Below are 22,939 nucleotides of genomic sequence, written 5' to 3' on the forward strand. Positions count from 1 at the left end.
CAAATTTGTTTTATTGGATTCAAAAGCAGAGAAAGGCATTTCAAAACAGCAGGAGCATAGCAGGTATATAAAGCGAGCGAGACAGACAGGCACGTCTTCTCTAGAAATCAGCAAGAGAGCAAGAGTAATACACCAACGGAGAGATGTAGAGCCCGTGCTATAACCAAGGTGCCATGCGAAAGGGTCAAGTGACCAGAACAAAAGGAACCCATCTCCCCTCCCCATCCCAACTCCCCTTCCCTCCCTCCACCCTGACCAGTATGCCGTGCACAAGAGACCTGTGGTATGACACTGTTAAAGCCGCACATTGATGGGCGTTCGAACTCACAGCGGGTTACGCGGTGGCTCCGTGAGTCGCAGGAGGCGAAGATACTTGGGGCATGTGATTTCATTAAATTCTTTAACCAACAAAGATAGAAGCGGTTGCCAGGCCTTCCGAAAGGAGTCCGTGGAGTGTGTCAACGTGGCTTGGATGCGCTCCATGCCTAATGTAAACCATAATTTGTGTAACCAGCCTTTGTGGGTAGGGGCAGTGGGTGAGCCCCAGAGTGATAGGATGTGCTGTGACGCTGCTTGCATGGCGATGCCCATCTGTTTGCCGCGTATGGCCCTCAGGGGGAATGTGAGCGCGTTGGGTAATCCTAGAACTGCATATGCGGGGAAGCGTGGAATTTCTGTCTGGAAGGTGGAGTCAATGTCATCCAGGACCTCCTTCCAGTAGTCCCGGACAAAGTGGCAGTCCCACAGCAGATGTGTTAACGTATCTTGCTCACCGCATCCTCTCCAGCACAGCGCACTCCGAAGGGGGTTGTCCCGGTTGAGTCTGACTGGGGTAAGATGCCAGTAGATGGCCAGTTTCATCGCTGCTTCCCTGGCAGCTGTGTTACGGGTGGTATGCGCCGCTCTGTAATAAATAAACCCCCATTCTTTGGGTGACAATGCCCTGCCAAGTTCCGATTCCCAGCATTTTTGCCCCGCCGTTTTGTTTGGGCTAGTTGCCGGAGAGAGCATCTTGTAAATGTCTGAGATAAGGTGTCTGTCGGAGTCTTTTGTGATCAGCCATTTTTCGAACGGAGTCAACAGCCGATACATCAAGGGAGCACGATCGGGGTGCGTCATCCAATGACGAAGTTGGAAGTACTGGAACATGTGAGGGTTGGTTACCCCATTGTCTTGCACAATGTCGGCAAGAGAAAGGAAGCTTTCGGAGTCAAAAAAGTAGCCAGCCGAGCGGCATTCTGTACCGCGCCATTGTGGAAAGGCGCGGGGGTTATTGCCTGGTGGGAAATCCGGAATGTCTAGAATTGGGGTGAGTGGGGAGGGGAAAGTTGTTAACTCTCTCTTGACTGCTACTGCATCTCAAGCTCTCATGATGGTGCGCATGATGGGGGAGTTAAGGAGATACCTCGGCCTATGTTGACGGGCGAGAAATGGTATCTTCCATAGGGAGGTCTGGGCCATCGCCCTGTCCTGGAACAGCCACCTTTTTTCGGATTCCGGCCTATACCATTCTACCAGGTAGCGGATTTGCGAGGCGCGGAAGTACTGTAGGAGGTTGCGGACCCCAAGACCACCCTCATCCACCGTCCTGTATGCAACCTGTTAGTGTAGGCGTGCGCGCTGTTTTCCCCAGATGAACTGGTGGAGAGCGGTTTGCAGATTCGACAATGCGCCGGCTGGCGGGGGGATTGGGAGGGTTTGAAAGATGTACAAAATCTTAGGCAAGGCTGACATTTTCACCGCCGCTATACGACCTAACAGGGAGAGGGGTTATTTTGACCAGCGGCGCAAGATCAGCTTGGATCTGGGAGGTGAGCGTTTTATAATTATGGGATGCCGTCGCAGCAGTGCTGGAAGTGAGGGTGACTCCCAAGTATGGGAGTTGTGAGGAGGTTTGGAGGTCGCATCCAAAAGTTGGTGCAGGGGTGCGCGAATGGGCATTGCTGCCTAGAGGCAGAATCAAAGATTTCCCCCGATTGATCTTGAAGCCAGAGACTGCTCCGAATGTGTCCAACTCCTCTAGGAAAGCGGGTATAGAGCGGGATGGATCATTGAGAGTGGCAATGATATCATCAGCGTAGAGGCTCACCACGTGTGGTTCACGGCTAAAGGTGATACCGTGAATGTTAGGGTTATCCCTTAGTTTCTGCACCAGCGGTTCCACGTAAAGGGCGAACAGGAGGGGCGAAAGAGGGCATCCCTGACGCGTTCCGAGCTGTATCTCAAAGGGATTTGATTTAAGACTGCCTAAGCGGACCTTGGCTTGAGGGTGGTAGTAGCAGCTCGCTATCCATGATTGGAATCGGTCGCCCAGCTGATAGCGCTGCAGGACTTTCTGCAGGTAGGTCCAGTCGACACGATCAAACGCCTTCTCTGCGTCTATGGCTAACAGTGCCGAATCCGAGTTCTGAAAATGCGTTTTGTCTACCAAGTGCAGGAGCCTTTTAGTGTTGTCGCTGCATTGGCAGTTCGGGACGAACCCCGATTGATCTGGTTCGAGGATTCCTGGGAGGCAGGGGCCTAGGTGTGCTGCCAGTATCCCAGTGAATAACTTCAAGTCCAGGTTAAGTAATGAGATGGGACGGAAGGCCGAGCAATGTGTAGGGCTCTTGCCCGGTTTCGGCAACACTACTATGTCCGCTGCAAGCATGTCGGGGGGTATGGAACTCGGGCCTTCAAACGAGTTGAACAGCCTTGTGAGTATCGGCGCCAGGAGTGGGCCAAACAATTTGTAGAAGCTTGATGAGAAGCCATCAGGGCCCGGAGATTTGAGCGGCCGTAAGCGGGAGATTGCGGCCAGGACTTCGTCCGGCCGAATGGGGGCGTCTAAGGCGTCTGAAATCGATTTGGACAGTGGTGTGATATGCGCTGAGTGTAAATAAGCATCTATGTCCGTGGGTGGTATTTGGTCTTCCTTATATAGGGAAGCGTAAAATGAGCGGAAGGCGTCTGCAACCTTTGCCTCGTCAGTGATGGTCTCCCCAGAGTCATTCAGGAGAGTGGTGATTTTAGAACGCTGGGTTTTGGCTTTGAGAGCGCTAGCTAAAAGGTGCCCGGTGCGGTTGCCCCCCACATAGTAGGAATGGCGGAGCCTGAGGGCAGCGAATTCAGCTCTGTCGGTATCAAGGCTAGCTAATTGGGCCCTGGTGGCTTTTAACTGCTTCCAGATCCTCGGGGCACCAGTGCGGCTGTGGACCCGTTCAAGTTCAGCCACTTGAGCCGTGAGGTCGTCCCTTTTTTCCTTTCGTAGTTTGGCGTCTGCTGCCGCTATAGCAATCAGTTCCCCCCATACTACGGCCTTCAAAGCGCCCCAGAGGGCCGAAGTGGAAGTGACAGAGCCATCGTTAGTGGCAAGGGATTCCGAAATGCATTTACGGATTTGCGCAGCGACAGCCGGTCTCTGCAGCATGGTTTCGTTGAGCCTCCATGAGGTCGGAGCGCGCGCGGTAACGGGCACGGTGAGCGTCAGTTCTACCGCGTCGTGGTCGGAGAGAGCTGCTGGGACTATGGAAACGTCGGTGATGAGAGGTGCTAGGTCGGAGGAGCCCAGGAAATGATCTAAGCGCGCGTAGGTGAGATGGACATGGGAGAAGAATGTGAACTGTGTCGAGTTGAGGTGTGCCGCTCTCCAGAGATCTAACAGGCCCCTGTCTTTTAGCCACGACCCGCCTGCTTCAGATAATGCGCCAGTGTCCCCATAGCAGTGTCCAGACCTGTCTTTATGTGTGTCCATAACGAGGTTGAGGTCTGTTCTGACATGGTTTTTGGCTCTATTTCGGAGTGATGAAGACTTTAAGCTTGCTAACATCTATAATCTGTATTCTTACCTTGTGTTGGCCCTTTTAAGCCCTTTCTTCCAGACCTAGAAGAGGGTAGCTGCTTTATATGATGATAGATCCCTTATTCTTGACTCTAATCCATCTATTGCCTATTGGCTTTGACATAAATATGTGTCCTTTTAGTCCTGACTTTATATTACATATTGGTATGGTTTGTGTAGGTACTCTGACAGAGCTAAGGGTTATTTCATCCTTCTCAGGCCTACAAGGCCCAGAACTAGAGAGACTCCATTTTGCTTTCTATCCATGCAGAGCTGAGATGCTTGTAGGGTAAAGGTAATATTTTAGTTTTGAGCTGTTTTTCGTCCTAAGCGAACCGGAGAGAACCGGCCAGAGCTGAATCTAATCAAGAAGTGTCCCTGGGCTCAGGTCTCTAGACGAAACAAGCAGTTGATCACTGTGGGAGCGTCTAGAGCAAGGAGCCTGGTGCATGGACCTGGTGGGAGGAGGCTGATGGCTGGAACTTTCCATGAGGAGACAGCATTCCATATTAGTGAAGTGCAGAGGCGGAGTTAGTTAGTTGAGCTGGAGTTGCAGAAATAGTTGATTTGGAGGAGCGGAAAGAGTTCGAGCTGGAAAGAGTTTGAGTTGAATTGGAGCAGAGGAGAGGAGTGCAGTTGCAGGAGGAGAAGAGACAGAAGATGCTTGGAACAGAGAGAAGACAGACAGACAGTCAGTGAGCTGGAACTGAAGGAAGCAGTCAGAAGCAGTTACTTATCAGGAGGAGTTGTAAATAGCTGGAGTCTGACGTAATGCCTTTTAGAAGAGACTGAAGTTATATCGTGGATTAATCTGTGGGAGCAGCTGGAGTGAATTGGACATTGGCATGGAGACAATCAGATAGAGTGAAGAAGCTAGTGGAGCGAACGGTTATCAGAGCGGCAGAAACCATTAGACTGAAGTTGGAAGGTGGAGAGAGTTCGTGGGGGAGAGGAATCCAGTGCAGAGTGATCAGCGCAGATGTGTGTCTAAGAGTGCAGGAGAGGATCTAAGACGAGCTAAGGCACAGACGAGAGAGGAGCCCAGATGACAGCTAGAGCAAGACCTCACACCCCTCAGGTGATACCCTTCCTTTTTTCCAAACATTAACCTTGTCCTTATACTGTATGTCTAATCCTTTATCTTTCAGTGGTGTGTTACAGTTCCTGTTAGTTACAGAGACCCCGCAGATCTGTGTATGTGTCTATTCCCATTTTATTGTTATTGTAATAAAGATACCCCAGTTCATAGTGAACCAGTGTGCATGTGTTGTTCTTATGATAGAGCTAACCTTTCTTCAAAAGGAAATAGGAGCGTTTAAATCAGGGAATAACTCTTGCGTACAGTGTGTGTCTCTTGTTCTTAAAGCACAGGTAACCTTTCCTTCTAGTCAGGCGTTACAGCCAGAACAGATGCTGCCCCTGATCAGGTAAGTAGCCACTGAATAATTAGGGAGAGAGAGGAGCCCTTAAGCTAAAAGAACAGTTATACACTAAGTAATTCGGCCATTCCATAATATTATTGTAGTAGTGAACCTTTAGTGAATAGTGAGAGAAACTTCCCAACATAGAGAGAGAGAGAGAGCTGAAGGTATTCATAGGAAAGTGATCGTCGTTGGTAAGCGGCGTTAAAGAGAGCATCAGGTGGAAGCCTGATGTATAGGTCCGCCGGATTGCGGATCGGGCTGTGAGTTAGAGAACACTGGGGGGGACACCAGTGCTTAGGTCCGCCGGATTGCGGATCGGGCTGTGAGTTAGAGAACACTGGGGGGGACACCAGTGCTTAGGTCCGCCGGATTGTGGACCGGGCTGTGAGGAAGAGAGCACTAGGGCTGCAGACCGGTGTGTAGGCACGCAGGATTGCGGAGGTGCAGAGTGAGCACTGACTGTGGTCAGTGTGTAATGGTAAATAATCAGAACTGCCCCAGGGTAGATTAGTCTGGACCCATGTGGTCGCGAGACTATGAGGTATAAGTGTGGTGTAGGGCATGGACGTCCTTAGTAATTAGTGAATATTCCTAGTAATCCCTATAGATTTAGTGGTGTTTCTAATGATATGAGCTTGTATATTGCGAGTTCCCCATCCTCAGGTAGGTACCCAGGTGCCTGGATAGATGGGTCCTGAGGAGGGAGGTGGTTACGTTTTGGCCAGGTTGGTGGTGCTCTGGTGAGCTGGTTCTATCTGGTCTGAGAATCTGGTCATAACAAGGCCCCCCCCAATGAGTAAGTGGGTGCTAGGGGGCTGCAGCGCTTCCGAGAGTGCATTCTTAAGGAATGCTTCCTGGCCGGTGTTAGGGGCGTATATGGAACCAACTGTCATCGAACTAGTGCCCACCAGAAGGGGTTATGATAGGAGGCGGCCCTTGATTTCTCCCGCTTTGACCCCCACCTGGCCTCGAAAGCGTCGGGACACAAGCATCGCCACCCCCGCCTTTTTAGTGGTGAGTGATGAAAAGAATTGTTGAGGGAAGGCTCTGGAGCGCATCCTGTGCCAGTCCTTAGCTAAGAGGTGGGTTTCCTGCAATAGGCATATGTCTGCCCCTGAGTGTTCTAGATATGAAATCACAGCCCGCCTCTTAATGGGGTTGTTGAGGTCCTTTACATTGAGAGATAATACCTTAAGTGTATCAGGCATCTTGGGATGTTGTGGGTGTGGCGTAACGCAGTGGCAATGCTATCCTCGTGCACGGCGAGCAGTCTGCAGTGTGCGAAGCTTGTTCATGTCCCTTGGCATACTGGTCCCCTCCCTCAATCCCACCCCTACCCCCCCGCCCGAACGAATCTTGTCTGTATCCCAAACCCTACCCGGAGTGGCGCAGTGTCCGTAGTCCCGCCGGGTTAGAACTGTCCCTACTCCCCCCACCCAGCAACCATGTCCTCCCCTTCCCTCCCTAACCCCAACTTCCAACATCCAACCAGTAGTCATAGTCCCAGGCCTATTCAGAGTCAGTTCAGGCCCGTGGGGTGAAAAAGTAGAAGAGGCTGTGGCAGTGGCGACCCATGTGGCCCCCGCCCCCTCCCACTCCCCCCCACTCAGAAGAAGTGAGATTGCTATGGCTCCCCCGTTGAGTCATGCTTAGGAAGGAGCGGCGGTGTCCTTAACGACTTCCTTTATGGCTGCAGCTTTGTCTTTGGCAATGGTCCCCAGATCCGGGCGGAGGCGATGCTTGGGTGCACGGCGTCTTCGTACTTGTTGCCAGTCGTTGCCTGGGGGTTGCGGGCGGTTAGCTGGGGAGGATCCCATGGTAGAGTCTCCGTCAGAAGCATCATCTGGCAATCCAGGCCTAACAAGGCGCATGTGTCTTGCAGCGAACGGAGCTGGTGCAATTTGCCTTCCCATTTAAAGATCAGGCGGAACGGATGTCCCCAGGAGTAGGGCACGCCCTTGTCCCTCAGAAACATGGTGACCGTCTTGAAGTCCTTGCGCTTCTGGAGGGTGATGGCGGAGAGGTCTTGGAAGAGCTGAATAGAGTTGTCTCGGAAGCGGATAGGCTGCGCTTGGCGCGCTTCTCTCAGTATTCTTTCCTTCAAGGGAAAGTCCGGAATGAATGCCAGGATGTCCGGAGGGGGCGCAGGGGCACTGCGGGGCAGACCCACTCGGTGCGCCCTGTCAATATGGATGGGGAATTCGGCGGATTCGTTGAGGACCTCTCGAAAGAGGTCTTGGAGATATTCCGTGACGTTATTCCCCTCCGCTTTCGATGGCACGCCTCTGACCCGTATGTTATTCCGTCTGGAACGGTTTTCGAGGTCTTCCGCGTGTGCCTGAAGACCCACCTGCTGTTCCTGAAGGCGGAGAACTTCTTGCTGGAGGAGTGCCAGGTCCTCGCCACGGGTCTGACTAGATTCCTCCATTGCCACCACTCTCTCCCCTAGCCCATCCAGATCCCTGCGCAGTTCTCTCTGCTCACTGACCAGTTTGTGTTTCAGCATCTGGAAGTCAGTGCGCAGTGTATTGAAGAGGCTTTCAAGAAACGATTTCGTTATAGGGGCATCTTCAGCTTCCTTGGTCGTGGTGGCCGCCGACGTCGAGGGTGATGTAGGTGCACGGGATTTCTCGGGTTTAGAAGACGTTTTCATGAGTAGTTCGTTGATCGGTCGGCCCCCTCTGCGGTTGGTGGAAGACATCGTGATGTGAGGAGAGGATCAGTTCTGAGCCTCAGGGGTCAGGGTGAGCGCCAAAAAGAAAGTCCCGGGAGGACCCAGAAACCGGCACCGGGCACGGCCCGCACCGGCGTGGCAATTCTTGGCGCGGAGGGGTCGTGAGTTAAGTCGAGCCGCACCGGGGGCCCGATCCGCGCCCCCCGAGTATAGATGAGGGCCAGGCGCCGCTGTTTGGGTCGAGCACTAGGGCACAGTGTCAGTTTAGGGTGCTGGCGGAGCTCAGGCTGCGTCCGCTCCGTTCTCCAGTGCGAGCTCCAGTGAGGTTAAAGGTGGGTTAACAGTGGGTATGTGCAAGTTCTCCTCCCGCCGGGGGCGCGACCACCAGGCCCCCCCGAGTATCCCCCTCTCCTCACCTCGGAGTACTGTAGATGTGGTAAGCCGGGTGCCTCATAGATGTCGCCAAAAGGTCTGCTCACAGCCGGGGGAGGATCCGATACCTTAGAAGAGAGCGAGTCCCAGTTGCTCACCGGAGATGGAGCGTCTCGTTGTAGGCCGCAGCGCCGCACATGTGGCACTCGCGGCACCGCAGATGCCCTTCAGAGATTCCAGGCCGCAGGTGGCACACTGTGGTAGGGGCCTGTGAAAGTAGATGGGCGGTGTGAGGACTCCTGCTGCAGCACCGGATTTAGGCCGTTGGGGGCTCCCGCCCAGGCCGCCCTCCAGTCCAGGCCCCAGCCGGGGACCAGCGCAAATCGCGCCCGGGCCGCAGTCCGCCCAGGTCGCTCTCGTGCTCACGCGGCAGCGCTATGGTGTGGAGGGGGTAGGCAGCCACTCACTCGCACCAGCAAAGGTCCTGCGCTGGGAGGCAGCGCCGTCGGTGTGAGCCGCGCCGCCGCGGATTTCCCCCGCAGCTGAGCAGGCCGAAGCCGGGGACTCGAGTAGAGGGGCGGCCGGCCCGGGAGTTGTGGCTGGGTCTCCGGCTTCTCTCCCACCCGGCAGGCAATCCACGGCTCAGGAGGGGCCGGCAGTCTCGGGAGGACACTCTGGTAATAGGGGAAGCAGGATTGCAACAAAAAATCGCCTGTTTCCTCCGTGCAGTGGGCCGAGTAGCGTCCAGCCCAGGCGCAGGCTGTCTCCCGCCGCGACAGGCGGCTGCGGCTGCTGCGGTGAATGCAGGTGGCCGCTCCGTCTCCAGGTCACTCTGCGGGGCTGCGGGCCTCTCCATGTCGTGGGGTGAGCAGGGGAGCCAGTATAAGCTTAATTAGGGGCGATCGTGGGGGATTCGGGGATCAAGGGCGAGGAGCTCCGCAATTATGCCTCCGTCCCGGTCGCCATCTTGGCCACGCCCCCATAAAAGGTTTTTAACTGGGTGGGGTCGCTTGGGCCCTGGGAAGGGAGGGAAACATGGAGCCCGCCCAGCCACCTGCTCCGCGGAGCGGGGCCTCGAGCTCCGAGTCTCCTCTGTCTCGTCGGGTGACTGATGGGGTGAAGCATGCTTCTACTTCTTATATTTTGCATGGTGCTTCTTACCTGACCCTAAAGACTTGAGAGGAAAAACACTTGAAACCCATGAACAGTTCTCGGACCTACCTCTCGGCCAAGATTGGGAGTGTGAATGTGATCAGCTGCCCGGCCACAACGTGCTTTAGGGACTGCTGCCCCAAAGGTTTTGGTGCATGGCTCTGCAGTTGGAGTACGACTACGGGTGGTGGTCGCACTCCAGGCACCAAAGACACATGAAATTGGGATCAGTGACCGACATGGCGTAGTGATAGGCCCCACACGATTTGAACCCTGAAGTATTCTTCCTAGACATCTTAAACACCACAGAGTCTACAAAAAGCCCAGAAATTGGCAGGTGGTAGCTCTCTTCAATGGGTCTGAGCTGTCTGGTGCGGAAATAAAAGAACTGACGTCAGAGAGACGAGGTGGCGCTTATATAGACAAATTGAACATTACGATGATGCCCACGGTGTCACGTGGGGCCGACCAACACCACCTATTGGTGCATAGGGATACCGCTATCAAAATCTTCTGGATCCAGACTGACGCCTTGAAGTTCTAAGTTAAGGAATCTGCAACTAGATGTCTCTATCAGATAAAATGATTGAAACTTTTTAAAAGTTTGTTTGAGAGTAGAACAATTTATTTTGTACATTAACAAAGAGAAACCTTTCCTTTTGCAAATAGTTTACCACCCTAGCTTGGGGGTCGGTAACCTTTTAGTGGCTTATAGTCTATATTTCGTGCCTGACCCATTGAAAAATACGGATGGGAATCACTATATCATTGGGATGTCTACAGCATGCTACCTCTAAATAGTGATTCCTTATCCATTTTCAAACTCATTTTAGGACTCAAAGAAAAGATAGGAATCCCAAAATGAGCTTAGTACGGTGCAAAAAGCATTTTTGTAGTTGAAACACTTTGAATCAGACTGTTTGTGACCATAAAAATGCTTTGTGCACCTGGCACATTGTTTTCCTGTCATCCATGGTAGAAAAGTATAAAAGAGGGTGAGGGTCAGGGAGGGGTAGAGAAGGACGTGTACCCTCCCATAAAAGAGCAAGGTTATTACTAATAATTACCACACATGTAGAGGTGTTACTACATCCTAAAAGGAAAAAAGACCCTTAACAGTAGCAAATTTCTCCAGCTCAGAGTTGAAGTAAATTCAGCACCACAAATGGCCACCTACTGGCCCTGCAACATCTTCCCATAGATATCAATTGGATTAGGGAAAATGAAACCCCATAGAAGATAATGCTAAATTAAATTAAATTAATTTAAATAGTTAAATTATAAATAAGTATAATTTCAATATTTAAGAAATGTATAAGAATAGTACATGCTTTTTATTTAATTATTAAATATTTTAATGACTTTTTTGCATTTCAAAAACAATGTAACAATAGTTCATACTAAGTACACTTAAATTGCTTTCAATTAATTCAATACATTCATTTTATTATTACATGATATAAAATATGTATTTCTTTGTTTCATTGGAAATTTATTTTCCGATTTTAACTTGAGGAAAATAATTTTAATGTATTTACATTGATTAAAGATTTATTTCAAAATGTAGTTATTTGTACTGTATATTTTTTCCTTTTGGTCTACAATTGAACTGAGAATATATAATTAATTTACATTATTATTTAAAATAAAATAATTTACAAACATTTCCCTTGTTTAATAAACATTTTATATATTTAAATTATAATTATTTTGTTTAAAAAAAAATTCAAATAATGTAATTTAATTCCACATTATTTCCTATAGGGTTTGCATTTAAGTCCCAGGCTCCCTTATTTTCTGTAGGAGGGTGTTGCAGTACCAGGAGTTGGCCATGTATGGTGCTAGGCTTACTACTGAGTTTTTGTAGTGACTTACATTCATAAGTTAGGCTTACGTGTATAAACCCCCTTTAGCAGGGGTTTGAGAAATTTAAATCTGAACTTTTGAGTAACTTTACACTTGGACATTGTGAATTGCCCAAAGTAGTAATACTAGTAAAGTTACTCAAAATTGTGAGAGTAGAGATATATGTGTAAATTACTCACAAGTGTACCTTAATTTTGTGAATGGTTCCTGTCAACTTGAAGCAGTATACGCTCACTCTACACCATAGGATACAGAGAGTAATGAGTATGTACCACCCTCCAGGCATGTTACCTAAGTTGTAACAAGGTTATTCATAGTTAAGAATACTTGCAACCCTATATACCAACAAGCACATTCCTTCAAAAGTGGTATTGCTAGAGGTCCAAAGACAGATTTGAATAGAGCTTTGTGCTTCTCCAATAGGAGATCTTAACATTAAATTAGTAAGCAATATAAATACCAATACACTTCTTTTCGTAATATAAAGTGTGATACTGCTCAGCCTGCTATACACCACAGGTACAAGATCTGAACGAAAGAAAAAAAAAGCAGAGCTTCTAACACATACCTCCCAAGTCTACGTCTCTATTCGAAAGGACACTGTGAGTGTCAAAGCGCAAAAGTCCCAATGAAAATGTAAAGCAAAAAATGAAGGGAGATCTCAAGAAAAGAAACAGGATTTGCAGAGACACCAAGGGGATAGATCAAAAGCCTAAGTTGGATTTTGCCAGAAAAATATTCAGTATTGGCGTAACTAGAGGATCAATGAGATTATGATTTAAGAGAGAGAAAAAAGACATCAGAGCCCCAAAGACCTATCAATCACCTGATCCTCTAATGAATAATATTCTAACTCTGTGGAGAGAAGAGGTCTAAATCACACGAGTTCCCATTCATCCTGAATAAGCTTAAAAGCAAGCAAAGTTGAACAGAATAAGATCAGGACAGGTGTAGAACATCCGCACAAAGACGGTTCTCCTGAAGGCCGCAGAGTAGGCAGAGACTGCCTTAGAAAGGTGCATTGGAAATAACAGTAACCCCCAGCTGAAACTCAATAATGAGGATATTAAATGCTTTGATGAAGTCGAAACTTCAGATCGACATTTAAGTGAGCCAACCTCCGGGTCTGATTTAGAGTCTGGAGGATGGTAGTCTGTCCTATTTTGTGGTTACTAGTGGCCCAGCGGTCATATCTGCACTTTCGAAAGAAACTGCCATCATGCCGGTTCCCTTCAAGTTACAAAACTATTAGGTGGATTGCCACCGCTGGTTATGATAGCCATACACCAAATATTTAACACTTTTCATTCTTCAAAAACAAATTCTCGAAGTATAAGTGTGTTATTAAAAAAACAAAAATTATGACCAGCCAACTCTTGAAGTTGTTCCAATTTTTTTCTGTTCCTCACCACCTGTTTTTTCCTGGCAGTGACAGACAAAAAATAAAAAGTATCAGAACATCCACTATAAATAGAGTGGGCAGTGTGATGGCTTTACTCCAATGGTCTCTACTTTGTATTAAAGTGGCTTTTAGTTGACGGAGCCAATGGGGGTTCTTCCAATGGAAAACAGATGGTCCACCCATCTTTGGAAGACCATGTCTTCCAAACTCAAAATTAGGCAGTTAGTCTGTAAGTCTCAAATTCAAATTGAACGGGACTTTAAAAATTACTTTTGGAAAATGATAGCAGTCTTATGAAGTCCAGGAGACAGAAGGGGCGGCTGAGTGTGGCTTGACAAAACGGTGTGAAGAATTATGGGTTTTAGAAGTGACCCAGTGATGTGTACAAAGTATGCCTGGAACTGTGAACATGAAACCTAACTGTGCTGGCGGAATTCAAGAGAAACAAGAGCTGTGGCTTTTGTGCGTTCCCGAATAAACACATAGGAGCATTGTTTTTAGGCAAAATGAAGGATTTGAGTGCATGAATCCCCACTTGCTCTATAGATAGTACAAAGTGGAGAAGGCATACAAAGTTCCCAGTGATTAGCAAGCAGTGAGGGCAAGCAGATTTACCAGTTGTAGAGCAGAAGCTGTCAAAAGGTTCTCTAAGACATTGAGGGGTCGATTAGGATCGCGGACGGACTTGAGTCCGTCCGCGACCCCAGAGTATGAGGGAACGTCCGCAGGGGCTGCGGCGTTCCCTCATGTGCGATTAGGATGTGACCGCCACCCTGGCGGTCACATCCTGGATATTTAACATTGCGGCGGGTGCTGCTTCAAGCAGCACCCGCCGCAATGTTAAAAGTGCATGTTTTACATTTACATGCACAAAGCGGCAGGCACCGCGCGGTGCCTGCCGCATTGTGCATGTAAATGCTGGGGGGTACCATAGGTACCCCCCATGTGCACCCCCCACCCGCCAACACCCTGGGGGCCCGCAACGGGCCCCCAAAATCAAAAGTACACATGCTTTTCCACGGAGGAAAAACCGCCGCGGAAAAGCATGTTTACTAATGCTTCCTAATTTGGCTGGCGGTGTCTGATAGACACTGCCAGCCAAATGAGAGCTTTTCCGCCGCGGTTGTAATCCGACCGCGGCGGAAAAGCAGCGGACAGAAACCAAGACCCACCAGCCATCGTAATGCGGCGGTGGGTCTTTGGTGACTCCGCAGAGGATTTTCCGCCTCCTCCGGGCCGGAGGTGGCTTCCGCCGGCCCGGAGGAGGCGGAAAATCCTCCATCCTAATCGGCCCCTGAATATGCAGAGATTTTTACATAACTTGGCAAATAGCTAAACAAATATATCAAGGTGTATCATGTATTTAGTTTTTACTCTCATTATATTGTTAATGCATAAAGTATTCATTACAATAATGATATTTCATACTCATATGATCAGTGGAAGAATAGTGCATAATAAATGCTAAATCACTGTAACATACCAATATTTGCGTATGTGCTGGTTTTTGTGGTTCAGAGCAGGGTACCTCTATATCACCTAAAAAATAAGATATTAAACAATAGGTTGTTTGTTTAATTCTTACTCACCCTTCCCACTGAGCTTGACACAACTTTCCTTTTTTTATTCTCTGAAAGGTTTCAGTAGAGGCCTGGGACATCTACTCGGTATGACGCCCAAATTAATGGAGGACTCAGAACGGCCCTAACACTGTAAGTCACTTATTCGAGGTGGTCAGAAATATCAGCATTAAACTGTCATTTACCTGGGCAGTTTTACCCTTCAAATTCTGAGGTTTGGGATTTAACAACAAGCCCAATATGTGATTCCACTTTCCAAACTGTTTTCACTGGAGGTAGAAGTTGGAGGATTTTGTGCATGAAAATGCCTCCACATTGACTCAGAATCTGAAATTTGATGTAAACCCCATTTGGGTCCAATTCTGAGTTTCTCATGTCACTTGTAACCAGCTAAAACATGCAATAGATGACTCTATTACACAGTTGATAAACAGTCAAGGGGCAGGAAGGAATTTTAGAAGGAAATGAAGAAGGCCATGAATTAAGCAAGTGAAGCACACGGAAAGGATCGAAATAATGTTTAGGTATCATTCTGGTAAATACTATACATCGTTTTACTGGCAAACACAATTACTCAGTAATATACTTCCTGGATATTATTTTCAAAGTGAAAAGAAATGAACATTAGCCAAGTGATCAAAAACTGGCCAGACCGCGTTCCCTCCCTAGAGATCTATATCAACCCCAGGGAGAGATAATAACTTGAAAATAACTTCCTTCAAGCCGAACAAACTGTTAACTATGACAAATGTGACAGGTATGTGTTTTTATTCCAAGTTCAGATTAAAAAGAAAATAACAGCATTAATTTGTCAGTGAAGAACATAAATTGCATTGTTAGTAGTCTAGAATGCTCTTTGAACTAATCTTTAGTTTAATAATTCATAGATATGTTTAATTACACAGTGATCCTGACTATGGCATGAAGACAACTTAAGTAAAACTACTAGAGGAGGTAGAAGCGATAGTGTCTTATGTGAGTGTGGCACAATAAGATGTCTCTAGGGCATAAAGTATACCCATCAGTCATCGTCCGATACCGCCCTTGTCATCATCTGGGTATCCTCATACCAGGGAGAATGTATTTGTAGCCACTTAAGTGTAAAAGTGGATACTGACAAAACCAGTGATATAAGATGGATGTGGGAGTATATGAACAAATATATTAGGATGGCTGATTTACAGTGCGTGTGAACCAATAGTGAGAAAAAAGTGATGTTGTGAGTAAAAATGAAGAGGCAGGAGGAAAATAAATTTTAATAATGTCCCTCTGCCTTCCAATATTAAAAACAGTGCAACGATAATAGCAGGTCAAACAAATATCTGCTACAAAGATCTAAAGGTCGATATGTTTCAGCAGTCATAGGACCAGAATCGTCCGCTGCTTTCTTCAGGACCAATTACCCGCTACTGCAACAAGAATTATAAAATATTTACAACCATATCACCTGAGGTGTATAAGGTATTTCCTCCGTATCACTGGATATGCGCCCAGAATCAGAAGAGATCACGCCATAGTTCAAAAGAAAAGAAAAGAACATATGTTGGTATCACAATTTGCATGACATCAACAAACCGCGACAAGCGCTGACAAGTCCAACAATGTCAACAAAGGTACATGCTGGTCCTCTGTGTCAAAGATCACATGTGCTTGCTTACCATTTTGGTGGGAGGGATGAATTTCACCTCACCTGGCTACGGCTCAGGTAAGTTGGAGCACTGCTCTAGTAAAAACATATAAGGAGGGGAAATGAGGGATCGTAATATCACCACTCATAAGCCTCATCTGTGCACAAAAAGTACTATACACACATATATTCCTTAAAGCGCTTCTTGATGGATCTTAGTCATCATCCGAAGTACACACATTATCGCATACCCTGATTCTTTGGCCTGTAGCTCAAAAATCATGTGAGCCACCCAAAATACAAGGTACCCGACGAATGTGCATGGACGGTAAATAAAATATTCCATTCAATATTTAATACAGATAGACCTTTTCCAATGAAAATAGGGTCTCAATGTCAGCCCGTCTCGTGGTTGATTAAATGATGTAAATATCCAGGACACGCTTGTATCCCTAGTTGTATGTGCTATAAATGTCGCCACAAGCAGCCGCCCGCAACCTCTGCCATTGGAAGCATGTTGGGAAATGTAGTATTCCTATACTCTGCGCTACCACAAATGCCCGGTTTTGTCATGTAAACTAGTGAGAATAGATAACGTGGATTGCTAATCTAATGTCGACTACACAACTAGCAGTATGTTCAATCATGGGCTAAGATATTAATAATAGCTTTGGACATATAGTGCATGGATCAGAAAACCCCCAGAAAATAGCTACCTATGACTATTCATGTAGCTTGCGAGTACTGTGAACTAGATGTATGTGTCATCACAGTGACATCCACGGGATGTCCTCGTTAAGACCCTCTTTATCTGAATTAAGTCTGTACACCCACTTCTGTTCCTTTGAAAATAGATATTTGCCAATGTCAGTGACATGATTGGGGATGAAGGGTTGCTCAATGATGGTCCATGTGAAACCTGTTGGACCATGACCAACCTCTAGAAAATGGTTCGTCAGGAGTGTAGCCTGTTTTTTTACAACGAATTGTGCTCTTATGTTCTGAGATTCGAAGTTTAATTTTTCTAGTTGTCATTCCTATGTATCTTCGTAGGCAAGGGCATGTAATGGATATATTACCTTCTCACTATTACAGTTTGTAAATCTTTTCTGTTGCCAAAGGGCGGCTTGTCCCAATGTCTATGCTCAAGGATTTCTGAGTTTGTGGGCATGCCGCACATGAGGCACAGGGATGATGACCCTCAACTGGTCGTAAGTCCCAGATGGTGCCAACTGCCCGAGGTACTTTACTTTTGGGTCGCGTATGTACCAATTTATCCTTCCTATTAGAACTTCGTTTGAACGCAAACAGAGGCGGTGGTAAGGTATCTGTGCCAGTATTCAGGATAGACCAATGTCTCCTAATGATCTTCTGAATCTGATTGGACTCTGTGCTGAACGTGTTAACAAAAGTCATCCTATCAGCATTCTCTTTGGAGATTGCTGGTTCCAAAAGAGCCTCACAATGGTTATTAGAGGCTCGTTTCAGAGACTTCCGTATCAATTTTTTAGGGTACTTTCTTGCGGTCAGTTGCTTCTCTATTGCATGTGCATGTACATTGAAAGAGTCTCTGGTTGAACAGTTCCGCTGTATTCGAAGAAACTGCCCATAAGGTAGATTGTTCTTAAGGGCTCTCGGATGACAACTATCAAAACACAAAAGTGAATTTCGTGCCATAGGTTTTTTATAGAGCTCTGACCTTAGTCTTGTGGAAGTGACAGATATCAAAAAGTCCAAAAATGATAGCTGGTATTTATCATACTCAACTGTGAAACGTTAGCAATCGTTCCTCTGGTTCAACCATTGTAGGAACTCCAGTAGTATTTCGCTGGTACCTCTCCAGACGACGAAAATATCATCAATGTACCGTTTCCATACCCGCAAAGCACTGCGGTATGGGTTCGTTGGTGTTAAAACGTGCGTCTGTTCGAAATGATGTACATAGAGGTTAGCCAAGCTCGGGGCAAAAACGCTCCCCATGCTGGTCCCAGAAGTTTGTAAAAAAATGGTGTCCTCAAACCAAAAGAAATTTAGTTTGATTGCCAGACTGGCACAGTTCATTATAAAGTGAACTGGAGTGATGGAACCGAGATCTCTTGCATGTAATAAAGTAGCTATTACGTCTAGAGTGTCGTCCTGGGGAATCGACGAATACAGAGATTCGACATTGAATGACACCAGTAGATCTGTAGTGAAATCAAATTCGATGTGAGGCAGTATTCGTAAGACATCCTTGGTATCCTGCAAAAATGTCGGCATTTCCTTCACCATCGGACAAAGGAAAAAATCAACAAAGGTAGACAGGGGTTTTAAAATAGAACCAATCCCTGATATTATGGGACGTCCAGGCGGGGGGCGTTGCTCCTTATGAACTTTTGGAAGAACATAAAAGTAAGGAATAATCGGGTGAGTAGTCTGTAAGTATTGTCCTTCTTGCGATGTAATCCAACCTTCAGTCAAGGCTTCCTCCACCATATGCCCAATTGTGTTCCTCAGTCTTTCAGTGGGATTTTCAGTTAATTGTAGATATGATTTAATGTCACCCAGTTGTGTTAGGCACTCTGCCCGATAGACGGAGGTGTCGAGTAAAACAATGGCACCACCCTTATCAGCCGGTTTAATAGTGAGAGAATCGTCTGCCATCAAATTCCGAAGAGCTGTCTGCTCCTTTTTGGGAAAATTAATGAATGGGTGTTTCTCCACTTTATGTAGTCTAGAGATATCACTCTCCACAGCATCTTCAAACGCTAGTACTTTGGCTAGTAAACCTACTGTAGGTGGATTGAAGGTGGAAGGTTTCTTCAGACCGGTGTTTAGGTCCATGATGTCTGTACTCTCTTTCTCGTTTTTGGCAAAGAAAAAGTGTAATCTTATCTTTCAAAATAATTTTGCCATCTCTATGTTAGTGAGAAAAGGATCACTAGTCTGGGTAGCTACAAAGCCTAGGCCCCTATTGAGAACCTTCTCCTCATCAGACGTTAAGGACTTTGTGCCTAAATTTATCACGATGTATACAAAAAGGCTTTCGGTCCAACCAAACAGGCCAGCCTGGACCTCAACAATTGCAAAACAGAACACAGCGGCTAGCCTGGATATTTCGATTTCAAATTGGGGCTCGCACACAATTGTTTGTTTTTGCTTGTGACCTGATTGCTTTTTGACAGTGGTTTCTTTTTGATGTCATGCCTACATGAGCTTGAAACTTGTTTTAAGAATTAAAATAAATGTTTTGCTAAGTAAATGGTTTGGTCACGCAGTACTTAAGGGCTGTGTGAGCCCCAATTTGAAATCGAAATATCCAGGCTAGCCACTGTGTTCTGTTTTGTAAATTTATCACGAGGCTGGCCCCAGGCTCGGTGCTGCTTGTTCTTGAGGAACCTTCCTCCCGCTCCTCAAATCCATTGATTGCGGGTGTGGGCTCCAGTAGACCTGTCCTGGTTGTGACCGTCTCCTGCTTCGTGATCAGCCTCGGCCGAATCCTAAAAAAGGCTGTGTGTTAAATTCATGGTAGAATGGTTGGGGGCCATGCGGTCCCATATGTGGTGGAAAACCAGGTACACAGTACATCCATGGGTTCGGTTGCCAACACTGGGGTGCTTGATTTTGATTGGAATTATATCCTCTCCTGTTGCCTCGTCGATTACCACTGCCACGATTACTACTGGAAGGGTTGGTGAGATTAGACGAATTTGAATCGCTAGACGCTTTATCAGGACTGGATGTCAACCCACCTCTCCGTCCATTGCGATTATATACTGGTGAAACATAAGCATTGCTGGTGTACGATATATTTTTTCGGAAGAAAAACGAGCCAGATCTTTCTTAAATTTTTCCAATTTGGTGAATAAAATGGAATCCTTGAACTCATTGTTACTTTTGTTGTTTTCTTCCTGACTTTTCGTAAAAGGTTTACTGGTGACTGTTGTTTTGATTTGGCCTTTAAGCACTTGGATGTCGATGAGTATTTTATCCGCCACCTTCTTAGCAGTTTTAATAATTAGGACAAGCCAGTCCCTAGTGCACCTCCAGGCTATTAAGGACCAATCTTTAAGGAAATCTTTATTGTCTAAAAAGAGTCTGGGGGCATTAGTAACTATGAGCCTTGTCGGGGCACAGTTCCCTCTTAGATATTCGATCATCGTGATGCCATGTATTATGGTCCGTGAATGGGTTTTCTTAAGAGTCAGGACTTAAGCCCATTTATCCCCACTGGTGCTAACTAAAGTTGGTATTGTATTTAATATGCTCGGGTTATCAAGCAATTGGTCCTGAAGAAAGCAGCGGACGATTCTGGTCCTATGACTGCTGAAACATGTCGACCTTTAGATCTTTGTAGCAGATATTTGTTTGACCTGCTATTATCTTTGCACTGTTTTTAATATTGGAAGGCAGAGGGACATTATTAAAATTTATTTTCCTCCTGCCTCTTCATTTTTACTGACAACATCACTTTTTTCTCACTATTGGTTCACACGCACTGCAAATCAGCCATCCTAATATATTTGTTCATAGACTCCCATATCCATCTTATATCACTGGTTTTGTCAGTATCCACTTTTACACCTAAGTGGCTACAAATAAATTCTCCCTGGTGTGAGGATACCCAGATGATGACAAGGGCGGTATCGGACGATGACTGATGGGTATACTTTATGCCCTAGAGACATCTTATTGTGCCACACTCACATAAGACACTATCTCTTCTACCTCCTCCAGTAGTTTTACTTAAGTTGTCTTCATGCCATAGTCAGGATTACTTTCAAACCCACAGGCACCTTTGATTTGTTTATGTTCTGGTTTAGGGGCTGGTTCGTTGTGCAGGTCTTTAAAAATGCCCTAGGACCCCTTGTTCTATTGTATGTTTTTCATATTTACACAGTGGCCATAACTACTGTGTAATTATGTTTGAGATTGGGATTCTTTTGAAAAGGCATTATTGTTTAGCCTATCTATACTAATATAATAAAGAGAGAGCCCAAACCTTTGAGGCGGATAATCTCAGGAACCACACCACCAATCACAACACCCAATACAGCATTGGAAAGGGCAGTTGCAGCAGAAGGACATATGCTATGCAGATGCCCACCATATACATGTAAAAGGTAAAAGAACCGTGCCAGCAAAGTAGTCCCTTGTGGGCGTATCTGCGTTGTGCTGTGGGCTTGTGCTGGGGGCGTGACAAACGCTGTGGGCGTGTGGTACGTTCTGCCCTTCATGCCATGTCTCATAACGTGTGCTAATCCCACCCTGCTCCCTTTAAATACCCCTGCAACCCATAATCATAACCCACCCTTACTCCTTAAAATACTCCAACAACCTTAAACACTAACCCATCTTAACCCTATAAATATACCCTGTACCCCAAAACCCAAACCAATCCCTAAACCCTAAAAATACCCCTGTACCCCAAAACCCAAACCTAGCCCTGAACTCTATAAATACCCCTGTACCTCAAAACCCAAACCTACCCCTGAACCCTAAAAATACCACTGTACCCCAAAACCCAAACCTACCCCATAACCCTAAAATACCCCTGTACCCCAAAACCCAAACCTAGCCCTGATCCCTTAAAATACCCCTGTACCCCAAACCCCAAACCTACCCCTGAACCCTAAAAATACCCCTGTACCCCAAAACCTAAACCTAGCCCTGAACCCTAAAAATAACCCTGTACCCCAAACCCCAAACCTAGCCCTGAACCCTAAAAATACCCCTGTACCCCAAAACCCAAACCTAGCCCTGAACCCTTAAAATACCCCTGTACCCCAAACACCAAACCTACCCCTGAACCCTAAAAATACCCCTGTACCCCAAAACCCAAACCTACCCCTGAACCCTAAAATACCCCTGTATCCCAAACCCCGAACCTAGCTCTGAACCCTAAAAATACCCCTGTACCCCAAAACCCAAACCTAGCCCTGAAACCTTAAAATACCCCTGTACCCCAAAACCTACCCCATAACCCTAAAAATACCCCTGTACCCCAAAACCCAAACCTACCCCTGAACCCTAAAAATACCCCTGTACCCCAAAACCCATACCTATCCCTAAACCCTAAAACTACCCCTGTACCCCATAACCCAAAACTATATCTGAACCCTTAAAATACCCAAATACCCCAAAACATATACGTCAGTACCCCAGAACATATACCCCTATACCCATACTTACCTTATCCAAACATTAAAAAAAACATGCTTTTACCATTCATGCATTTACAACGAATTTCGTTGTAAATTTATGCGTGGTAAAAGCATATAAAATGTAATGCCATGCGTTATAATGGCATTGCGGAGTCATGGTACTTTCGTAATGAAAGTATGCGGAGTCATGGTATGCGGAATAATGGGTGTTTACCCTCCCCCGGTAAGTACATTGGTGGCACGGCGGCCCACATCTCCTGCAACATACTCATATTTTTTCACCACCCATTTGAAAAATGCACAGGTCCCTCTCATTGATGGCCAGCACGACATACACTTTTAGACACACCTCCCGCCACAAGTTCTAGAATTACGAACTTTAGAGCTGGGGAGCTACGTTCGAATCTCAGCATCAGCTCAACATCCTGTGATTCCAGTCAAATCGCTTTGTCTCCCTGTGCCTACCACAAATGAATGTGTTCTTCTGTAATGTAAATTGTGCTCATGCCATGTTGTCGTGTTCGCGCTATATAATATTACAAGTAAAAATAAAGTAGGGAAACTCGAGTTCACACACTACTGAACGCGCACTCTTAAGTGCATCAGCAGTACACTGTGAATCGGAGCGTTTCACAGGCCTGTCACAGATAAGAAATGCTATCAAAACGAAATCCTACAAAACAATATACTACTGGCCGGCAGCAATTCATACCCGGACAACGTCGGGACGGGCTGCTAGTTACTTATCAACCAGAGGACTGATTTGCATGAAACTTGGCAATTCAATTAGTAATTCAGTTAAGTTATCATAGGCCACATTTTGTGGAGATCAGTCAATAGAAAAAATGTTACGGTGTGAAAAAATGTGTATCATCTTCC

General features: G+C 46.5%; 1 long non-coding RNA gene across 1 annotated transcript in view; it reads left to right on the plus strand.

Moving 5' to 3' along the window:
• The window catches only part of LOC147729673 (uncharacterized), a 238,765-nt gene that overhangs the window by 141,910 nt on the left and 73,916 nt on the right, over positions 1-22,939 (plus strand). Inside the window, exon 2 of the long non-coding RNA XR_015308555.1 lies at positions 14,348-14,422. This is a non-coding gene — a long non-coding RNA (uncharacterized LOC147729673). The remainder of the gene's footprint in view (positions 1-14,347; positions 14,423-22,939) is intronic.

This window comes from Lissotriton vulgaris, chromosome 2_1 (genome assembly GCF_964263255.1).
Source record: "Lissotriton vulgaris chromosome 2_1, aLisVul1.2, whole genome shotgun sequence".
Taxonomy (NCBI): Eukaryota; Metazoa; Chordata; class Amphibia; order Caudata; family Salamandridae; genus Lissotriton; species Lissotriton vulgaris.